A 20,590-nucleotide genomic window follows, 5' to 3' on the forward strand; every position below is an offset into this window, starting at 1 on the left:
GAGAAGGGAGGGGAGAAGGGAGGGGAAAGGAGGGGGAAGGTAGGAGGGGAGGAGAGGGAGAGGAAAGGAGGGGAGGAGGGAGGGGAGAAGGGAGGGGAGGGGAAGCTGGAAGGAGGGAGGGGAGGAGAGGGAGGGGAAAGGAGGGGGAAGGTGGGAGGGGAGGAGGGAGGTTAATGGGGGAGGCTGTTGCAGGGGAGGGGAGGGAGGGGACTGGGAGGAAAGGGAAGAGTAGGAGGGGCCTGTAGAGGGGAGGGGCTGGCGGAAGACCTTGCTCCACTCCCCTTAAGCATCCTGACCTGAAGCCCAGACTCCAGACCGAGGTCCAGAATTTGGGGTCCAGGCACCAGGCCCCAGACTCCAGACCGGGGATCCTAAACCCTGGATCCTAAACCCTGGAGCACAGACCTCAGTCCGGGACCCCAGGCCTCAGTCCTTGAATCCTAGATCCCAGACTCTGAACCCCAGACTTCAGACCCCGGATTCCAGATCCCATACTTCAGACCCGGAACCCCCAACCCAAAGACCAAGTGCAAACTCCAGACCCCAGACCCTGGACCCAGGTGGCGGGCCTGCTCCGTGACGCAGACTCCACTGTATAGAGATATAGCCTGAGGCCGGGAAGCTGCGGATGAGCGGGCAGGGTGCAGACCACATGCGCTGACACTCAGCAGACGCCCAGCACCCTCTCCAGGCCAGGTGTGCGGGGTGGTCAGTGTGGACGGAGCCGGGACTCCCCCAAAATGCTTACTACATACATAATGTCAAGGTAGACAAATGCCCCAAAGATTGACGAACCAGGTCAGGCGCAGTGGCTCACGCCTGTAATCCCAACACTTCAGGAGGCCGAGGCGGGGGTGCATCACCTAAGGTCAAGAGTTGGAGACCAGCCTGGGCAACATGGCAAAACCCTATCTCTACAAAAAATACAAAAATTAGCCAGGCGCGGTGGCTCACGCCTGTAATCCCAGCACTTTGGGAGGCCGAGGCGGGTGGATCACGAGGTCAGGAAATCGAGACCATCCTGGCCAACATGGTGAAACCCCATCTCTACTAAAAATACAAAAATTAGCCAGGCGTGGTGGCCGGCGCCTGTAATCCCAGCTACTTGGGAGGCTGAGGCAGGAGAATCACTTGAACCCGGGAGGCAGAGGTTGCAGTGAGCCAAGACCGCGCCATTGCACTCCAGCCTGAACAACAAGAACAAAACTCTGTCTCAAACAAACAAACAAACTAAAACAAAAAAACTAGGCGTGGTGGTACGCACCTGTTGTCCCAGCTACTCAGAAGGCTGAGACAGAAGCATCACTTGAGCCTGGAAGGTTGAGCTTTTGATGAGCTTATGAGCTTATGACTCCACCATTGCACTCCAGCCTGGGCAACAGAGCAAGATCCTGTCTCGAAAAAAAAAACAAAGAAGAGAAAGAAAATAGGGTATTAAAAAAACCCAAGTGATAATGCTATTTTCAGTTCTCCAGGGTGGGTGGTTGAGGTAGTTACAATTTTTTTTTCTTTTTTCTTTTTTCTTTTTAGAGTCTCCCTCTATTGCCCAGGCTGGAGTGCAGTGATACGATCTTGGCTCACTGCAATCTCGGCCTCCTGGTTCAAGCAATTCTCCCGCCTCAGCCTCCTGAGTAGCTGGGGTTACAGGTACCCGCCACCACGCCTAGCTAAGGCTAATTTTTTTTTTTGAGATGGAGTCTTGTTCTGTCGCCCAGGCTGGAGTGCAGTGGTGGGATCTCGGCTCACTGCAAGCTCCGCCTCCCAGATTCATGCCATTCTTCTGCCTCAGCCTCCCGAGTAGCTGGGACTACAGGTGGCTGCCACCGAACCCGGCTAATTCTTTGTATTTTTAGTAGAGACGGAGTTTCACCATGTTAGCCAGGATGGTCTTGATCTCCTGACCTCATGATCCGCCCGCCTCGGCCTCCCAAAGTGCTGAGATTACAGGCGTGAGCCACCGTGCCCGGCCAATTTTTTATATTTTTAATAGAGACGGGGTTTCATCATGTCAGCCAGGATGGTCTCGATCTCCTGACCTCGTGATCTTCCCCCTCAGCCTCTCAAAGTGCTGGGATTACAGGCATGAGCCACTGTGCCCCGCCTGTATTTTTAGTAGTGACAGGGTTTGCCTGTATGGGCTCAGGCTGGTCTGGAACTCCTTACCTCAGGTGAACCGCCCGCCTCAGCCTCCCAAAGTGCTGGGATTACAGGCGTGAGCCACCGCACCCAGCCAATTTTTACTTTAATTTTTAATTTTAATTTAATTTTTTTTTTTTGGATAAAGTCTCGCTGTGTTGCCCAGGCTGGAGCACAGCTGCAGGATCATGGCTCACTGCGGCCTTGAACTCCTGGGCTCAAGCGATCATCCCCCTTGGATTCCCGAAATGCTGGGATTACAAGCATGAGCAACTGTACCCAGCATTTTCCTTCCTTCCTTCCTTCCTTCCTTCCTTCCTTCCTTCCTTCCTTCTTCCCTCCCTCCCTCCCTCCCTCCCTTCCTTCTCCCTCCCTCCCTCCTTCCATCACTCTCTCGCTCTTTCTTTTTTTTTTTTTTTTTTTAACAGTTTCCCTCTGTTGCCCAGGCTGGAGTGTAATGGCGTGACAGCTCACTGCAACCTCTGCCTCCTGGGTTCAAGCGATTCTCTTCTCTTGCCTCAGCCTCTTGAGTAGCTGGGATTATAGCCGTGTACCACCATGCCTGGCCAATTTTTTTTTTTTGGAGACAGAGTTTTGCTCTTGTTGCCCAGGCTAGAGTACAGTGGCACAATCTAGGCTCACCACAACCTCCACCTCCCAGATTCAAGCGATTCTCCTGCCTCAGCCTCCTGAGTAGCTGGGATTACATGCGCCACCACGCCCAGTTAATTTTGTATTTTTAGTAGAGATGGAGTTTCTCCATGTTGGTCAGGCTGGTCTCGAACTCCCAACCTCAGGTGATCCGCCTGCCTAGGCCTCCCCAAGTGCTGGAATTACAGGCGGGAGCCATCACAGCTGGCCTTTAAATGTCAACTTTCTTATCTCTCATCTCATACATTTGCAAAGTGGCAAAGTGACATCTTTCCAGCCAAATCCTAAAGAGGACATCTGTGCAGTACCTTCTAGATGAAGTTCCAGAACAGGCATACCTGCCATGGTGATAGAAATTAACAAAATGGTAGGTTGTCTGAGGAAAGGGTGAACTTTATGGAATGCTGAGATGTTCACGATTTTTTTTTTTTTTTTTTTTTTTTTTTTTTTTGAGATGGAGTCTCGTTCTGCCGCCCAGGCTGGAGTGCAGTGGCGCGATCTCGGCTCACTGCAAGCTCTGCCTTCTGGGTTCATGCCATCCTCCTACCTCAGCCCCCCGAGTAGCTGGGACTACAGATGCCTGCCACCACGCCCAGCTAATTTTTTTTTTTTGTATTTTTAGTAGAGTCGGGGTTTCACCGTGTTAGCCAGGATGGTCTCGATCTCCTGAACTCGTGATCCACCCACCTCGGCCTCCTGAAGTGCTGGGATTACAGGCATGAGCCATTGCGCCTGGCCTTTTTTTTTTTTTAAGGAGCTGTAGGCCAGCCATGGTGGCTCATGCCTGTAATCCCAGCACTTTCAGAGGCCGAGGCAGGCAGATTACTTGAGTTCAGGAGTTCAAGACCAGCCTGGCCAACATAGTGAAACCCTGTCTCCACAAAAAAATACAAAATTAACAAGGTGTTGTGGTGCGTGCCTGTAGTCCCAGCTTTTGGGAGGCTAAAGTGGGAGGATGGCTACAGCTGGGGAGGCTGAGATTGTGCCACTGCACTCCAGCCTGGGCGACAAAGTGAGGCCCTGCCTCACACACACACACACACACACAGATGGGATCTCACTTTGTCGCCCAGGCTGCTCGTGAACTGCTAGGCTCAAGCAATCCTCCCGCTAGGCCTCCCAAAATGCTGGGATTACAGGTGTGAACCACTCGGCCATGTGGATTTTTTTTTTTTTTTTTTTTGAGACAGAGTCTCGTTCTGTCGCCCAAGCTGGAGTGCAGTGGCGCGATCTCGGCTCACTGCAAGCTCCGCCTCCCGGGTTCACACCATTCTCCTGCCTCAGCCTCCCGAGTAGCTGGGACTACAGGCGCCTGCCACCACGCCCGGCTAATTTTTTTGTATTTTTAGTAGAGACGGGGTTTCACCGTGTTAGCCAGGATGGTCTCGATCTCCTGACCTTGTGTTCTGCCCACCTCGGCCTCCCGAAGTGCTGGGATTACAGGCATGAGCCACCGCACCCAGCCAATTTTTGTATTTTTAGTAGAGATGGGGGTTTCTCCATGTTGGCTAGGCTGGTTTCGAACTCCTGACCTCCTGATCTGCCCACCTCGGCCTCCCAAAATACTGGGATTACAGGTGGGAGCCACCGCACCTGGCCTGTGTGATTTTGAGAGGGGTGTGAGTGATACAGGTTCATGCATTTGCCTAAATTAACCAAACTACACTTAAGATTTGTGCATTCGCTGTAGGTAAACCATACCTCTCACTAGACCTAAACAACATATTACAGATGGAGATTATCTGTGAAGGTAGAAACATGTGTCCACCTCAGCTCCAGGGGTGGCAAGGGAAGCTTGCGGAGACTTTTTGTCCTTTATCACTGCTTTTTTTTTTTTTTTTTTGGCTGGCTATGAGCCAATACCTGCCCCTGGCAGTAAGTTTTGAGCGTTTTTTAGTTTTTCCCCGGGTTTCTGGAACCAATCCCAGCCCTGTCTATGCGGTGATGGCCTCTAGAGGGCGCTCGTCACCAAGCTGATTGCTGGATTTCCATTCATTTCCAGAGAAGTGTGCAATTCACATAAAACTACCCTTGGCCAGGAGGGTTGGATGTCATTTTCTTCCCTCCCACAGCCCCCTTTCCTCTCCTCTGACTCCAGGACACTCAGGCTGGCTGGCTTTCTTTCTTTCTTTCTTGTTCTTTCTTTTTTTCTGAGACAAAGTCTCACTCTATCTTCCAGGGCTGGACTGCAATGGTGCAGTCACAGCTCACTGCAGCCTCCACCTCCTGGGCTCAAGTGATCTTCCCGCCTCAGCCTCCTGAGTAGCTGGGACCACAGGCGCGCACCACCACGCCTAATTTTTTTTTTTTTTTTTAAGACGGAGTCTCGCTCTGTCCGGCCAATTTTTTTTTTTTTAAAGAGTATCTTGCGGCCGGGCACGGTGGCTCACGCCTGTAATCCCAGCACTTTGGGAGGCCGAGGCGGGCGGATCACGAGGTCAGGAGTTCAAGATCAGCCTGGCCAAGATGGTGAAACCCCGTCTCTACTAAAAATACAAAAATTAGCCAGGTGTGGTGGTGGGCGCCCATAATCCCGGCTACTTGGGAGGCTAAAGCAGGAGAATCGCTAGAACCCAGGAGACGGTGTTCAAGGCCATCCTTGCTAACACGGTGAAACCCTGTCTCTACTAAAAATACAAAAAATTAGCCGGGCGTGGTGCCGGGCGCCTGTAGTCCCAGCTACTTGGGAGGCTGAGGCAGGAGATTATCGAGAACTCGGGAGGCAGAGCTTGCAGTAAGCTGAGATCATGCCACTGCACTCCAGCCTGGGCAACAGAGCAAGACTCTGTCTCAAAAGAAAAAAAAAAAAAAGTCTCTTGCTCAGTTGCCCAGGCTGGAGTGCAGTGGTGTGGTCTCAGCTAACTGCAAACTCCGCCTCCCGGGTTCAAGCGATTCTCCTGCTTCAGCCTCCCAAGTAGCTGGGATTACGGGCGCCCACCACCACACCTGGTTAATCTTTGTATTTTTAGTAGAGACGGGGTTTCACCATCTTGGCCAGGCTGATCTTGAACTCCTGACCTCATGATCCAGCCACCTCGGCCTCCCAAAGTGCTGGGATTACAGGCGTGAGCCACCACGCCAGCCAACACTGGGACTTTCACTCGGGAATATTATGCACACCAGAAAGGCCTGATGTGGAAGAAAATATTTAAAGAGTTCACAAAAAATGTAGAGGGAGGAACTGAAGGAGATTAGAATATGCCATGTCAAAATATGCCACCTTAGAAGCTGGGTGCAGTGGCTCACGCCTGCAATCCCAGCATTTTAGGAGACTGAGGCAGGTGGGTCACCTGAGGTCAGGAGTTTGAGACCAGCCTGGCCAACCTGGTGAAACCCCGTCTCTACTAAAAATACAAAATTAAGGCCAGGCACGGTTGCTCACGCCTGTAATCCCAGCACTTTGGGAGGCCAAGGCAAGTGGATCACGAGGTCAGGAGATTGAGACCATCCTGGCTAATGTGCTGAAACCCCGTCTCTACTAAAAATACAAAAAAAAATTAGCTGGGCGTGGTGGTGGGCGCCTGTAGTCCCAGCTACTCGGGAGGCTGAGGCAGGAGAATGGCGTGAACCCGGGAGGTGGAGCTTCTAGTGAGCTGAGATCACGTCACTGCACTCCAGCCTGAGTGACAGAGCGAGACTCTGTCTCCAAAAAAAAAAACGAAAACCAACCAAACAAAAAAAACAAAATTAGCTGGGCATGGTGGCACACACCTGTAATTCCAGTTACTCGAGAGGCCGAGCCAGAAGAATCGCTTGAACCTGGGAGGCAGAGGCTGCAGTGAGCCAAGATCATACCAGTGCACCCCATCCTAGGCGAAAGAGGGAGATTCTGTCTTATGAGATAAGAGAAGATAAGATAAGATGATGGGATAAGCCAAGCCTCAGGAGGAAATAAAGAAGAGAACTTTGGATTGAATTGTGGCCAGGACAGCAGCGGGCATGTCAACCCCTCTGTCTCACTGGGCTCTCCTTGCCCTTCAAGTGCTGGCCCCAAGCCCCCTCGTCTGCAAGCCCTGCCCACCAGCCCCTCTCCCTGGCTGCAGAGAAAAGCCAGTGGTGGCGGACACCTGGGGACAGCCACGTCCTGGCTACCTGGCCCAGCCCCAGGCTGGGGCAACCAGTGAGGCTCTTCCCTGTGGATTTCAGGCACTCTCATTGGCAATGAAGGGCTGTGTGCTTGGTTCCTTACGGCTGTGTCACCTGAACAGTTCTGCCCAGTGAGTTATGAACAGAAGGGGTGTGACTCTTCTAGCCTGCAGCATTTAATGGCCAGGGCAAGATCCTCCAGAGACCTGTCCTGTGTGCTCCATTGGAGATGGTGGCTGTGAGCCAGGAGTGAGGAGATGTGGGTAGAGCCACAGCCACCCAGCAACAGAGCTGGAAATCAACCTATGCGTGGTTTATACTTCATTTTTTGTTGTAGTGGTAAATAAAATACACATAATGTAAAATTTGCCTTCTTTTGTTTTGAGATGGACTCTCACCCTGTCACCCAGGCTGGAGTGCAGTGGTGTGATCTCGGCTCACTGCAACCTCCGCCTCCCGGGTTCAGGTGATTCTCCTGCCTCAGCCTCCCGAGTGGCTGGGATTACAGGTGTGCACCACCACGCCCAGCTAATTTTTGTATTTTTAGTAGAGACAGGGTTATGTCATGTTGCCCAGGCTGGTCTTGAACTCCTGGGCTCAAGTGATTCTTCCCCTGTCTTGGTCTCCCAAAGTGCTGGGATTACAGATGTGAGCCACTGCGCCAGACCCTTAATCTTCTTTGTTTTTTTGGTGGGGGAAGGAGTCTTACTCTGTTGCCCAGGCTGGAGTCCAGTGGCACGATCTTGGCTCACGGCAACCTCTGCCTCCTGGGTTCAAGCTATTCTCCTGCCTCAGCCTCCTGAGTATCTGGGATTACAGGAGCCCACCACCACACCCGGCTACTTTTTGTTTTTTTGTTTGTTTGTTTGATTTTTAGTAGAGATGATATTTCACCATGTTGGCCAGGGTGGTCTCGAACTCATGACCTCAGGTGATCTGCCCACTGCAGCCTCCCAAAGTGCTGGGATTACAGGCATGAGCCGCCACACCTGGCCGGCTTGCTTGCTTGCTTGCTTTCTCTCTCTTCTTTCTTTCTTTCTCTCTCTTTCTTTCTTTCTATCTTTCTTTCTTTTCTTTCCTTCTTTCTTTGTCTGTCTTTTCTTTTCTTTCTTCTTTCTTCCTTTCCTTTTCTCTTTCATTCCTTCCTTCCTTCCTCCCTCCCTCCCTCCCTCCCTCCTTTCTTTCTCTCTCCTTCCTTCCTCCCTCTCTCTCTTTCTTTCTTTTTCCTTTTTTTCCCTGAGACAGGGTCTTGCTCTGTCACTCAGGCTGGAGTGCAGTGGTACAATTATGGCTCACTCACTGCAGTCTCAACTTCCTGGGCTCAAGCAATCCTCTTGCCTCAGCCTCCCAAGTAGCTGGGACCACAGGTGCACACCACCACGCATGGCTAATTTTTTTTATTTTTTGTAGAGACGGGGTTTCACCATGTTGCCCAGGCTGGCCTCAAACTCCTGGGCTCAAGTGATCCTCCCACCTTGGCCTCCCAAAGTGCTGGGATTCCAGACGTGAGCCATCGCGCCCAGCCTCTATAAATAATTTTAAACATTAGCTGGAAGTGGTGTCATGCGCCTGTGGCTTCAGCTACTTCAGAAGCTAAGGTGGGAGGATTGGTTGAGCTGGGGAGGTTGAGGCTGCAGTGAGCTAAGAGCAAGCCACTGCACTCTAGCCTGGGGGACAGAACAAGACCTTGTCTCAAAAAAAAAAAAGAAAAAAAAAAGATTTGATTACAGGATCTCTGATGTTAGATTCATAAAACTCTTTTTTTTTTTTTTTTTTTGAGACAGTCTCACTCTGTCACCTAGGCTAGAGTGCAGTGGCTTGATCTCGACTCCCTGCAACCTCTGCCTCCCGGGTTCAAGTAATTGTCCTGCCTCAGCCTCCTGAGTAGCTGGAATTACAGGCGTGCACCACGAGGCCCAGCTAATTTTTTTTGTTTGTTTGTTTTTGTATTTTTAGTAGAGACAGGGGTTTCACCATGTTGGCCAGGCTGGTCTTGAACTCTTGACTTCAAGGGATCCTCCCAATGCGGCCTCCCAAAGAGCTGGGATTACAGGCATGAGCCACTGCACCTGGCGCCTATATTTTCATTCTGGAAACTAAAACGGTTCCTGATACACGGTATACCAAATATATGTCACTTCCCTTATGATAGGAGGGCAGGAGGAAGGGAGAGAGGAAAGGATAAAGAGAGTGAAGGAGGTCGGGCGCCATGGCTCACGCCTGTAATCCCAGCACTTTGGGAAGCCAGGGCAGGTGGATCATCTGAGGTCAGGAGTTCGAGACCAGCCTGACCAACATGGTGAAACCCCGTCTCTACTAAAAATACAAAAAAATTAGCCGGGTATGGTGGCTCATGCCTATAATCCCAGCTACTGGGGAGGCTGAGGCAGGAGAATCGCTTGAACCTGGGAGGCAGAGTTTGCAGTGAGCCGAGATGGCGCCACTGCACTCCAGCCTGGGCAACAGAGCATGACTCCATCTAAGAAAAAAAAAAGAAGAAGACAGGAGGAGCCCCTATCCTGGTACAGTGACCCCCCCACACACCCCATTTTACAGATGGCCATGGTGAGGCCCGGGCGGAGGGAAGCCCGGGCTCACATGGAAGGTCCGGAGTCCGGATTCCGGGTTAGGAGGCACGGCCGGAGAGCGCCGCCCACTCAGCCTCCTGGATTGCACGGTTCAGTTTGATGCACTTTTATTTCCAAGAACAAAGGATAAAGGGACTGTTATTAAATTATACCACCAGTGCCCTGCACAAGCACACACACCAGACACACACACACACCAGACACACACACACACCAGACACACACACAGGGCCACAAGTGAAACTGGCCAGGTCTGGCTGGGCGTGGTGGCTCACGCCAGTCATCCCAGCACCTTGGGAGGCCGAAGCAGGTGGATCACCTGAAGTCAGGAGTTCGAGATCAGCCTGGCCAACATGGAGAAACCCGCATCTCTACTAAAAATACAAAAATTAGCCAGGCGTGGTGGCGGGCACCTGTAATCCCAGCTACCTGGGAGACTGAGGCAGGAAAATCGCTTGAATCCGGGAGGTGGAGGTTGCAGTGAGCTGAGATCACGCCACTGCACTACAGCCTGGGTGACAGAGCGAGACGCGAGAGCGAGAGCGAGAGACAGAGAGAGAGAGAGAGAGAGAAAGAAAGAAAATGGCCAGTTCTGAATAAAGTGGGTGAATTGTATCAATGCCAACAGCGTGGTTATGACATTGTAATAGACTGTTGCAAAATGTTACCATTGGGGGAAACTAGGCAAAGTGCTATTTCTTATAACTGCATGTGTTTCCAATCATTACAGCAACAAATTCAATTACGAAAAATATATATTTTTTGAAACATGATCCAGAGTGCAGTGGCGTGATCACAGCTCACTGCAGCCTCAAACTTCTGGGCTCAATCCTCCTCCCTCAGCCTCCTATGTAGCTGGGACCACAGACACGCACCACCACACCCAGCTAATTTTTTATTTTTTTGCAGAGACAGGGCCTCACTACGTTGCCCAGGCTGATCTCAAACTCCTGGGCTCAAGCAATCCTCCGGCCTTGACCTCCCAAAGTGCTGGGACCACAGGCATGAGCCACTGAGCTTGGCTATTATTATCTTGGGGAACGAGGCTGCTGGTGACCCCCTGCTTGCATTTTGTGCCCAGGCAAGGGTCCTGCCTGCCTCCCCTGTGTCCTGGCTGGAAGCGGTGGCTGTGAAGGTTTCTCAATGCTGCCTGCCTGGCCCCGGGCCCACAGGGAAGGGATAAGGTCATTCCTGGGAGGGCGTGACTGCTGGGTGAAGGACCAGGGGCTCTGCAGGGGTGAGTGAAGTTGGCCAACGAGCCCCAGTGCAGAGTGGCCAGGGCTGGAACCCACACCACTATGTAGCCTCCTGCAAGGGGTGACACTTTTTTTTGGTTTTTGTTTTTGTTTTGTTTTTGAGGAGGAGTCTTACCCTGTCTCCCAGGCTGTAGTGCAGTGGCGTGATCTCAGCTCACTGCAACCTCCACCTCCTAATTGCTTGACCTCCTAGAGTTCAAGCGATTCTCCTGCCCAGCCTCCCAAGTAGCTGGGACTACACGCACACACCAACACGTCAGGCTAATTTTTGTATTTTTAGTGGAAACGGGCTTTCACCATGTTGGCCAGGCCGCTCTGAAACTCCTCACAAGTGATCCGTCCACCTTGGCCTCCCAAAGTGCTGGGATTACAGGCGTGAGTTACCGCGCCTGGCCAGGTGACACTTTTACCATGCAGATAAAATGCTAAAACACAGCCCTCAACCCTGTTTATGAATCTGACGGCTGGGGGGCGGGAGGGACTCACTGACTCCAAGCTGGGCACTCTCCACAGGTCTGTGGAAGGGGATTTGGGAACCTGAGGCCTCTGTGGCCCCCAAACCAAGGCTGTGGGGATTGACAAACCCCCTTTTCTTTTTCTTTTCTTTTTTTTTTTTTCTTTTTTAGAGATGAGGTTTCACTATGTTGCCCAGGCTGGTCTCGAACTCCTGGGCTCACTCAATCCACCCACTTCAGCCCTGTAAAATGCTGGGATTACAGGTGTGAGCCATCGGGCCTGGCTCAGACAGGCCCTCTTTTTTTTTTTTTTTTTTTTTTGAGATGGGGTCTCGCTCTGTTGGCCAGGCTGGAGTGCAGTGGTGCGATCTTGGCTCACTGCAACATCCGCCTCCCAGATTCACGCCATTCTCCTGCCTCAGCCTCCCGAGTAGCTGGGATTACAGGTACGCGCCGCCACATCCGGCTAATTTTTTGTATTTTTAGTAGAAATGGGGTTTCACCGTATTAGCCAGGATGGTCTCGATCTCCTGACCTCGTGATCCGCCCGCCTCGGCCTCCCAAAGTGCTGGAATTACAGGCATGAGCCACCGTGCCTGGCCTTTTTTAAAAATTTTGTTTTATTATTATTATTTTTTGAGATGGAGTCTCACTCTGCCGCCCAGGCTGGAGTGCAGTGGCGCGATCTCAGCTCACTGCAAACTCTGCCTCCCAGGTTCACGCCATTCTCCTGCCTCAGCCTCCTGAGTGGCTGGGACTACAGGTGCCCGCCACCACACCCGGCTAATTTTTTGTATTTTTAGTAGAGACGGGGGTTTCACCATCTTTGCCAGGCTGATCTTGAACTCCTGACCTCGTAATCCACCCACCTCGGCCTCCCAAAGTGCTGGGATTACAGGCGTGAGCCGCTGCACCCGGCCGACAAGCCCTCTTTGTTGGTGTCTGTATCTTCTGCCATTTCACAAAAGGTGCTTACAAAAGGGAAACCGAGGCAGGGCATGGTGGTTCACACCTGTAATCCCAGCACTTTGGGAAGCCAAGGCAGGAGGATCACTTGAGCCCAGGGGCTCCAGACCAGCCTGGGCAACATAGTGAGACCCATCTCTACAAAAAAATTACAAAAATTAGCTGGGCCTGGTGGCGCACGCCTGAGGTCACAGCTACTCAGGAGATTGAGATGGGAGGATGATTTAAGCATGGGAAGTCGAGGCTGCAGTGAGCCATGACAGCACCACTGCTCTCCAGCCTGGGTGACAGAGTGAGCCCTCATCTCAAAAAAAGGGAAACTGAGGCAGGGGAGCACTGGAGCTGTTGCCTTCACACTTCACTTGGGGAAACTGAGTCTCCCTCGGGGTGGTGGGATGAATGTACCCCAGGGCATCTTCCCGAGGCTGCCCACAGACCCCAAGCCCTGCATGGCAGAGAGTGAAATGTTAGCTTGATAGAAGGAATGAAGACAGCCAGAAACGGAATGAACAGGGCAGGCACCACTGGGGAGTCAGTGAGGTTCCAACCCAGGGGTGCCGGCTTCTATCTGGCCACCCAAACCCCAAGTGGGAACACTCATGTCAGCGGGCCCTCCAGCTCACCTAGGCATCCCCGACACAGGGAGCCGGCCCTCCCACCCTCCCTCCTTTCCTGTCTCCCCAATGCTTACCCCATCCCAGCTTTGACCAAGGAGGTAGGTCCTTCCTCACGTCTGACTTGATTCCATCACACTTCACTTTAAACAGGTTTCTCATTCTTCACAGTGGGTCAGAGACCAGGACAGGCCACAGGGTTGCCTTTGGCAAGGGGACAGTTAAAGGCCAGAATGAAAGGGGCTGATCCAGCAGGAGGGATCCCCATGGTTAGTGACAATGGCAGGAAGTAAAATGTGTGTGAGTCCTTCCATGCTGCAGAGGGAAGAGAGACATCCTGCTGGCCTCCTCCCAGCCTTGGGGCAATAAATCAGTCCTCAACACATTTTGTTTCTGGGAATCTCGCTCTGTCGCCCAGGCTGGAGTGCAGTGGCGCAATCTCGGCTCACTGCTGCCTCCACCTCCCGAGTTCAAGTGATTCTTCTGCCTCAGCCTCCCAAGTAGCTGGGATTACAGGCATGAGCCACCACGCCCGGCTAATTTTTGTAGTTTTTAGTAGAGATGGGGTTTCACCATATTGGCCAGGCTGGTCTCAAACTCCAGACCTCATGATCCGCCCGCTTCGGCCTCCCAAAGTGCTGGGATCACAGGCCATGAGCCACCGCGCCTGGCCAATCCTCAACACATTTATTGAGCACTTACTGTGTACCAGACCCTATGCAGACTTGATCCTGTGGACTCTTTAATTCATTATTATTATTTTATTGTTTTTTACAATAGAGACAGGGGTCTCACTGTGTTGCCCAGGCTGGTGTCAAACTCCTGACCTCAAGCGATCCACTGGTCTCGGCCTCTCAGTGTTGGAATTACAGGCAGTAGCCACTGTGCCTGGCCATTATTACTATTATTAATTGAGACAGGGTCTTACTTTGTTACCCAGGCTGGAGGGCGGTGATATGATCATAGCTCACTGCAGCCTCAAATTCCTGGGCTTAAGGGATCCTCCTGCCTCAGCCTCCCGAGTAGCTGGAACTACAGGTATGTGCCACCACACCTGGCTAATTTTTGTATTTTTTGTAGAGATATGGGTCTCACTATATTGTCCAGTGTGGTCTTGAACTCCTGGGCTCAAGCAATCCTCCCACCTCAGCCTCCCAAAGTGCTGGGATTACAGGTGTGAGCCATTGCATCCAGCCTAAATAAAATTATTATTATTATTATCCATCCGGGCATGGTGGCTCACACCTGTAATCCCAGTACTTTGGGAGGCTGAGGTGGGCAGATAACCTGAGGTCAGGAGTTCAAGACCAGCCTGGGCACCATGGCAAAACCCTGTTTCCACTAAAAATACAAAAATCAGCTGAGCGTGGTGGCGCGTGCCTATAATCTCAGCTACCCAGGGGGCTGAGGCATGAGAATCGCTTGAACCCAGGAGGCAGAGGTTGCAGTGAGCCGAGATCTCGCCACTGAACTCCAGCCTGGGCGACAGAGCGAGACTCCGTCTCAAAAAATAAAAAAATAAAAACGATGGCACTGTGAACGGGTCTGTTGACTATTTCTCAGTCTCTTGGTTTATCTCCTCCCAGCTCAGGCTTGCCCCTCGCCACATTGGAGCTCAAGGCAGTTGCGCCTCGGCACAATTTTCTTTTTCTTCCTTTTTTTTTTTTTTTGAGACGGAGTCTTGCTGTCTCCCAGGCTGGAGTGCAGTGGCGCGATCTCGGCTCACTGCAGGCTCCTCCTCCCAGGTTCACGCCATTCTCCTGCCTCAGCCTCCTGAGTAGCTGGGACTACAGGTGCCCGCCACCATGCCTGGCTAATTTTTTGTATTTTTAGTAGAGATGGGGTTTCACCGTGTTAGCCAGGATGGTCTCGATCTCCTGACCTCGTGATCCACCCACCTCAGCCTCCCAAAGTGCTGAGATTACAGGCGTGAGCCACCGTGCCCGGCCACCTTGGCACAATTTTCTTCGTGGTTTTAGCTTTTTCTGGAAAATCGACTTAGTCCGCCTACCACAGCCACTCTGCTTCCTGTAGTAAGGCCACTTTCCCTGGGCACAGAGAGAGTCCTCGCTCCTCTAGCGCTGCCCCAATTTGTGGGATTGGCGCTGGCCACACTTCTTACAGAAAGGCTGTTGGGGCCGGGCATGGTGGCTCACGCCTATAATCCCAGCACTTTGCGAGGCTGAGGCGGGCGGATCACCTGAGGTCGGGAGTTTGAGACCATCCTGGCTAACATGGTGAAACCCCGTCTCTACTAAAAATACAAACAATTAGCCAGGCGTGGTGGCGGGCACCTGTAGTCCCAGCTACTGGGGAGGCTGAGGCAGGAGAATGGCATGAACCCGGGAGGCGGAGCTTGCAGTGAGCCAAGATTGCACCACTGCACTCCAGCCTGGGTGACAGAGCAAGATTCCATCTCAAAAAAAAAAAAAAAAGAAAGGCTCTTGGGGCCGGACGCAGTGGCTCACGCCTGTAATCTCAGCACTTTGGGAGGCCGAGGCAGGCGGATCACCTGAGGTCGGGAGTTCAAGACCAGCCTGGCCAACATGGAGAAACCCCATCTCTGCTAAACACACACACACACACACACACACACACACACACACACACACACACACACACACAAGTTAGCTGGGCGTGATGGCCTGTGCCTGTAATCTCAGCCACTCAGGAGGCTGAGCAGGTGAATCTCTTGAACCCGGGAGGTGGAGGTTGTAGTGAGCCGAGATCGTGCCACTGCACTCCAGCCTGGGCAACAGAGGGAGACGTTGTCTCAAAAAGAACCTGTGTTTTCGGAACATTCACCATGTTTGCAGGAGCACTATTGGCACGGAAAAAAAATGTTTTGTTTTGTTTTGTTTTTTCTTTTTGTTTTTGCCAGAGTCTTGCTCTTGTTGTCTAGGCTGAGGTGCAGCGGTACAATCTCAGCTCACTGCAATCTCTGCCTCTCGGGTTCAAGCAATTCTCCTGCCTCAGCCTCCTGAGTAACTGGGATTATAGGCGCCCGACACCATGCAAGGCTAATTTTTTTACTCTTAGTAGAGACAGGGTTTCACCATGTTAGCCAAGCTAGTCTCGAACTCTTGACCTCAGGTATCTACGCGCCTCGGCCTCCCAAAGTGCTGAGATTACATGTGTGAGCCACCACGCACAGCCAAAAATGTATTTTTTTAAAGAACAGCTTTGGGGTTTCAAAGAAATTGTGAAGGTCACAGGGTTTCCGCACAGTCCACACCCCACACCCGGTTTCTCTGACAATCTGTGCAGTGCAGTAGTGTGTGCTGCTGTCTTTTCAAAGGATCCCTGAATCACTGCCGCAATGTAGAGGTGATTTTGCCATGAAGGATTCAGTTTGCTCCCGCCCCTGACCCGGTGGGACACGTGGGCGGACCCCGGCCCGGGCACCTGTGAGCCAGAGCCGGTGGTTCCCTTCACAGAGGGGCAGACTGGGCTCTGGAGGCTGGGGGTGGCCTCGGTCACAGCCTGTGAAAGGCTCCCAGTTCCTGCAGCTCCAGAATTTTCCTGCCACTCTACAAGAAGAGACTGGAAGAGGGCGGGATTGGCAGAGAGGAAACCACAAAAACAGGATTGAGAGCAGCAGCTCAGAAGACAAGCTGTTCCTGGCAGGCGGCCGGGGGCAGGCAGCGGTCAGCAGGGGGGCCTGGCAGGGCTGGGCGGGGCTCGGTGCCACCCGGGAGGGAAGTGACTTGGCCTGTGGCACCTCCCACACTTCCTACACACAAGCCAGGCTGTGCAAGGGACAAGGGCAGCAGGCCAGGGAACCCTGAGGATGGCCGGGTGAGACCGTCTGTGTGCCTTCATTCATTCATTCATTCATTCATTCAATCTGTTATGTGCGAGTTCACAAACTAGGACAAAGGAGGAGACAGCTGAGCTCAGCCCGCCTTCAAGTGTGGCGGATGAGTAACCCAGGGCAAGGAACGTTCACGGATGGTCATGCGGCTGCAACACGGCCTGAGCTCCTAAGGAGCACCTCTGGAAGTGATCCCAGATCCGGGGGCTGAAGGGTGCAGAGGAGAAACCAGGTGCAGAGGATGTTGGGGAGGCCCCGCTGGATGGGGGAGCAGGTGCATAGGCCCGGCATCCAGAAGGAGCTGGGGCTGGAGAAACTGAGAGGAGGGCAGAGTTTGAGGGGGAGGCTTGGAGGCTGGGTGCCCTGAGCCTTGAGCTCCTGGGCTCAAGCAATCCTCCCACCTCAGCCTTCCAAAGTATTGAGATTACAGGTGTGGGCCACTGCACCTAGACTAAATAAAATAATAATAATAATTATTATTATTATTATTATTTGAACCTAAATTAGGTGCCAGGGCAGCCAAGAGCACTTTGTTTTTGTGCTGTGGGCAATGGGGAGTCATGGGAGGTGTTAGAGTAGGGGAGGGGTGTGACTGGTTTTAAATCACTAGGAGAAAGGAGGCAGAGGCAGGAATGGGGGCTGGAAGGTCAGCAAGGAGTCTGGGGCCTTGGCCTGGGGTAGCAGTGTGGGGGAGGACAAAAGTGGGGGTGATTTTGAGAGGAGACTTGGGAGTTGAGATTGAAAGGGTGTGATGGGGGGAAAGGAGGAGAAGACAGGGAAGACCAAAGCCAGAGAGAAGAGAGGCCCTAGGGATGGGGCTGAGGAGGGAGAGCTGTCCCCAGCTCGGATGAGGCTCAGACAGGTTGGCCGCAGCACCCAGAGAAAACCTGGGGGCTGGGACCCTCTGGGTTTCTGGGGGCTGCCACTGTCCAGGGTAGAGGCCTGGCCAGGCCCCGCCCTGTGGTCATCTGGCCCAGCCTTCTGTTCTCCAGATGGGGAAACTGAGGCCCGGGTTGGCAGTCATCTTGCCAGCCCCATAGCCCCTGCTCCAGGGGACAGCTCAGAACCTCCATTTCCAGTCTGTGCCTTGAGGCTGTGGGGGAAGCTAGCGGAGGACCCTGGGCCCCTTCCTCCCACTGCAGCTGCAGAACAGGGCTAGAAGGACTTCATGGGTCATGGGGTTCAGTCGGGACCGTGGGGTAGCCACGAAGTGCCCTGCAGGGGGTGACAGACCCCCGGTGCCCGACCCACCCTTCACCTCCCCCCGCAGTCAGCCCTGCAGGGCTGGGCCCCTCCTGGCCATGGCCGTGGTCTCTGCTCTACCTGGGTGTCCCCGGACCCTTCCTCCTCTAGGCCCAGCTGGAATCCACCCCCAGGCCATTCACATGAAAAGTCCAGAACAGGCAAATCCCCAGAGACAGAGAGTGCACTAGTGGCCACCGGGGGCTGGGGAGGTGGGGAAAGGCAGTGACTGCCGGTGGGGCGGGCTTGCTTTTCCGGGTGATGAGAATGTTGCAGAATTGGATTAGAGGTGAAGGTTGCACAACTTTGCAAGTGCTAAAACCATTGAATTTTAAACGAAGTGGGTGAACAGCGGTGCTGAGGTTTGTTTTTTTTTTTTTTTTTTTTTTTTTTTTCAGAAAGAGTCTCGCTATGTTGCCTAGGCTGGAGTACAGTGGTGCAATCTCGGCTCACTGCAACCTCAGCCTCCTGGGCTCAAGCAATTCTCCTGCCTCAGCCTCCCTAGCAGCTGGGATTACAGGCACCTGCCACCACGCCCGGCTAATTTTGTATTTTTAGTGGAGATGGGGTTTCACCATGTTGGCGGGGCTGGTCTCAAACTCCTGACCTCAGGTGATCCTCCCGCCTCGGCCTCCCAAAGTGCTGGGATTACGTGAGTGAGCCACCGCACCCGGCCAGGTGCTGAGTTTTATCACAGTAAAGCTGTTATCTGAAAAAATAAAATGCTGCCTGGGTTCCCTGTTGCCTTTGGGGTGCCGCCCCCTCCCCCGCCGTGGTCGGGTGTGTCCCCACACGGTGCTTACTCTCGCGCTCCAGCCTGTCGATGTGCAGGTACCATAAGCTTCCTTCACCTCCTCACGCCTTCTTCCATGCAGGATCCTGGGGCAGGGCAGGGAACCCTACCATCCTGAGCGCCATCTCTCTTGCCTCCAGCCCCCTCCAGGCCCAAACCCCGCCCCTTCAGACCGCAAGCCCCGCCTTTCCAGGCCCAAACCTGGCCCCAGACACAAGCCTCACCCCCACCTCCAGTTCATAAGCCCCACTCCCTCCAGGCAAAAGCCCCGCCCCCAGGCCATAAGTCTCTGCCTTCCAGGCCTCAAACCTCACCCAATACACAAGCCCCGCCCCTTCTGGGAACCTCCCCCAAGCCCCGCCCCTCCAGGCCCCAAACCTCGCCCCAGACGAGGCCCCGCCCCTTCAGATTCAAGCTCCGCCCACCAAGTGCAAGGCTCCGCCCCCCATATAATAAGCCCCCCCCCCCCCAGACGCCAAGCCTCGCACCCTCCAAGCCTCAAGTCCCGCCCCCTCAGGCGACGTCATCGGTTTCTTTCTTGCTGGGTTTTGTCCCTGTACTGCGCTACCAGCCTGTAGCTCACCTGGCTGCCCTTGGCTCCCGCTTGATGGATCCGGAAACTGAGGCACACAGTAGCCTGGATACAGCTGGGATTTCAGCCCGGGCTGGCCTCCTTAACCACCAGGCTTCGCTGTCCTCCTTCCGCTCCCGTCTCCAGGAAGCCCTTCCTGGTCTACACCCAACTCCAGGATCTGAGGTCAGCCCTTGGCCGTCCAGCTCATCTTCTCTGCCACCAGCCCCAGCACAGCGTCCTGCCTGCAACAAAAACTGAATAATGGCTGAGGGAGGTGAACCCTAAAGCAGGCAGGGGCCGGCCATGTGCAGAAGGTTAAAATTACTAGGACTTGTTAGGTTGCACAGTCCCAAGGCAGCAGCAAAAACGTCTCTCGCTCTCTCCCAGGAGGAGACCCTGCCCTTCCCGTTCCCTTGAACCTGGGCGGGCCTCGCATCTTCTGTGAAACCAGAGAAGGTGGCCGGGGTGGCGCTGCCTGGCTTCTCAGCAGGTCAGCCTGGCAGCTTCTGCTTTGTTCGCTTGGAACCCTGCTTACTGGAGACCGAGCTTGGGAACACAGCTGCCACGTTGTGAGGAAGCCCAAGCCACACGGGGAGGCTCCCTGCAGGCGCTGGCCCCGGTTTACAGCTCGCAGCCGAGCCCTGACTGGGTGTGGTGGCTCATGCCTGTAATCCCAGCACGCTGGGAGGCCGAGGCAGCTGGATCACTTGAGGCCAGGAGTTCGAGACCAGCCTGGCCAACATAGTGAAACCTTGTCTCTACTAAAAATACAAAAAATTGGCTTGACGCGGTGGCTCACACCTGTAATCTCAGCACTTTGGGAGGCCGAGGTGGGCAGATTACCTGAGGCTGGGAGTTCGAGACCAGCCTGACCAACGTGGAGAAACCCCGACTCTACTAAAAATACAAAATTAGCCGGGTGTGGTGGCACATGTCTGTGATCCCAGCTACTCGGGAGGCTGAGGGGGGAGAATCGCTTGAACCTGGGAGGCGGAGGTTTCGGTGAGCTGAGATCACGCCATTGCACTCCAGCCTGGACAAGAAGATTGAAACTCCGTCTCGAAAAGGAAAAAAAAAAAATACAAAAAATTAGCTGAGCCGTGGTGACGCACGCTTATAATCCCAAACTACTCGGGAGGCTGAGGCAGGAGAATCCCTGAACTCAGGAGGCAGAGGTTGCAGTGCGCCGAGACATAGCACCACTGCTCTCCATCCAGCCTGGGCTGTGAATGAGATTCTGATTCAAAAAAAAAAAAAGGACAGGGTCTCACTCTATCACCCAGCCTAGAGTCAGTGGCATGATCACGGCTCACTGCAGCCTCTACCTCCTTGGGTTCAAGTTGTCCAACCGCTTCGGCCGCCCGTGCAGCTGGGACTATAGGTGTGCACCACCATGCCTGGGTTTTTTTTTTTTG

At 53.4% G+C, this 20,590-nt stretch overlaps 1 long non-coding RNA gene across 1 annotated transcript; it reads right to left on the minus strand.

Moving 5' to 3' along the window:
• Positions 1-1,264: 1,264 nt before the first annotated feature.
• LOC134760622 (uncharacterized) lies at positions 1,265-18,753 on the minus strand. The gene is made up of 3 exons (XR_010138401.1): positions 18,612-18,753; positions 12,830-12,956; positions 1,265-1,391 (listed from the first exon to the last, which is right to left on the minus strand). It is a non-coding gene; the product is annotated as an uncharacterized LOC134760622 (long non-coding RNA).
• Between the last annotated feature and the right edge of the window lie 1,837 nt (positions 18,754-20,590).

The sequence above is a fragment of the Pongo abelii genome, chromosome 20, assembly GCF_028885655.2.
Source record: "Pongo abelii isolate AG06213 chromosome 20, NHGRI_mPonAbe1-v2.0_pri, whole genome shotgun sequence".
NCBI classification, from domain to species: Eukaryota; Metazoa; Chordata; class Mammalia; order Primates; family Hominidae; genus Pongo; species Pongo abelii.